This window comes from Penaeus monodon, chromosome 28 (genome assembly GCF_015228065.2).
Source record: "Penaeus monodon isolate SGIC_2016 chromosome 28, NSTDA_Pmon_1, whole genome shotgun sequence".
Taxonomy (NCBI): domain Eukaryota; kingdom Metazoa; phylum Arthropoda; class Malacostraca; order Decapoda; family Penaeidae; genus Penaeus; species Penaeus monodon.
The window spans coordinates 40,195,381-40,197,772 of NC_051413.1; positions in this window are offsets into that span (position 1 = coordinate 40,195,381).

The window sequence follows — 2,392 nt, forward strand, 5'->3', positions numbered from 1 at the left end:
GGGAGGGAAAAGAAAGCAATATTTTAACCTTTCCTTTTTTTTTAAAATGGGTTTTGGGGGAAATTTAAAATTTCCCTAAAGATATACTTAATAAAAAAGGAAGTAAATAAAATGCACGTGCATTTTGTGGAATAAAAATTTGCTTTTTTTCCCCTTTAAAGTCTTCAAAACATTTTACTGTATTCAGTCCAAAGGTGGGGGTAAATAGGGTCTTTTTACTAGGCTTTGTCAGTATTTTGAAAACCCAATGATTTAATATAAAAAATGTTTCTAGAACCGTATTCAAATAGATTTTAAAGTTTTTTTTTTCCCTAAAAATTTATACGAAGGGTTAAAAATGGGCCAGAGGATTTTAAAAAAGGGCATCGCGATATAAAGGACGGGTTTTATCTTTGGTTTTAAAAGGCAATCTTAAGGGGGAAAAAAATTATGTGAAGACTTCAAAAAAGTCGGTAATTCGTTTCCCTCCCCTGAATCTACCGTAGATTAAAAAATTTATGCCCTTTTCCCTTTTTTTTTGTGTTTTTTGGGTTTCCACTGTGCCAAGCATCTGCTTTTTTGTCTTGTCTACCGGTCCTTTTCCCTTCTGAAATAATTTCCCTTTCAACGGCCAAACCCCGTCAGTTTTTATTTTAGTATATCAAAACATTTAACAGAGATTTTTTAATTTTTCTTTATCAAAGAAATATAGAAAAACGTTTAAATGAAACTAACTGGTGCGTACGTTTGGCTGTCACCCGATTTTGAAGGGATGCTGTCCCCTTATTTTTTCGTTCTCACTCAGTAAAAAAATTTGAAGGTCGCTCTTCCTTCCACGGGTTCCTGGGCTGGGGGAGTAAAAAAAAAAGCCCCCGCTCTTCAGCTATGGTTTTTCATTTTCCCCCAAAAGCGTTAATCAAAAAACAGGGTATTTTTAAAGGGACTATTTTCCCGGTTTTGTAAAAGTATAAGAATTTTAAAAAAAAAAATTAAATCTACCCCAAATTTTAGTATTTCTAATCCCAGTAAAAAAGAAATAGCTAATAATTTTCTTTATTTCTATAAGAATCGATTACAAACCCATCTTTGGTCGCCCCTGGGGTCCCTTTGGGCCCCGCCGCCGGTGGTTTGGGGGGTTGGAAGGGAGGGGATTTGGCGGCGGACCCGGGGGCGGTTTTGGGGGGGGGGACAGGGGGTGATTTAGCGGCGGACCGGAGGTGGTTTTTACGGCGGACAGGGAAAGGTTTTGGATTTGCGGTGGGGGATTGGGAGGATCTGGAGGTTTATGGGGGAAGAGGTTTGGAGGTAATTTTTCTTTTTTTTTAAAAATTTTTTAAATAACTAACACCTTTTTAAAAAAAGATTATGAAGCAATGAAATTTTCCATTGATTACAGTCTTCCCTTTTTCATACAAAAACCCAGGGGTCATGGGGGTTTCGGGAGGTTTTTGGCGGCGGTCACGGAGGTTTCGGAGGGGGTTTCATGGAGGATTCGGAGGGGGTTCATGGAGGATTCGGTGGTTTTGGGAAAGGAAAGTCCCAAAGTAAAAACCCAAGGGGTCTGTTGCAATGATTCGTGGACACCCCTTCCGCAGGAAAGTTAATAATTCCCAAATTTGTCAGGACGATAGGAAAAAAGGGCTTTTCAAAAACCTCTCGATTCCAGGACTTTACTTTGGGGAAAGGTCTTTTTTTTGGGCTGCTTTTTTTTTTTTTTATAAAAATATAAATTTAAATTTTCACTTTCCCTTTTCCTTTTAAAAATTATAATTCCCTGTATTAGTTTGTAATTTTGTCAGGGCAAATACGCCCGACACTGACACGGTGAAGTCAATTTTTATTAAAATGTTTAAGGCCCAAAGGGGTACCTTTAAACAGGGTCAGATTGTTTGATTTAAAAAACAATAAAAATACCTTTAACAGCCTTGGCCCCCATTAAGGGGTTAATTTATATCAAAAGGGAAAAAGTACCCTGTTTCGAAATTGGAAAAACCCAAAAAAACGTAAGATGGCAAAAAAAAGATCCGGAAAAATGGCTTCGTAAGACTGTTATTATAGTCCCTTTAAAAAATGGTAATTTAGTTTAAAAAATCCCGTGTGCAGTCAGTAAATGAATTTTCCCCCTGACATGTAAAATTTTTAAGGGGTTTAAACTTAGCAGTGTAATAATGTTTTGCACATCTCTTTCTCTTTTTTCTCTGTCTCGTTGTTTAAAATCGTGCTCAATGTGCGTCTGTTTAAATTTTCATTTAAAAATTTGGGGAGACGGAAAAAAGAAAAAAAGGGAAGAAAGATTTAAATGGAATGGAGAAACCCTGAAAAAAAGGGAGGCAAAAAAAGGGAGATTAAAAAAAGGGAGGGCACAGGATGAAGATTTGTATAAAAAAAGATAATAAAAAATTTCAATACCAAA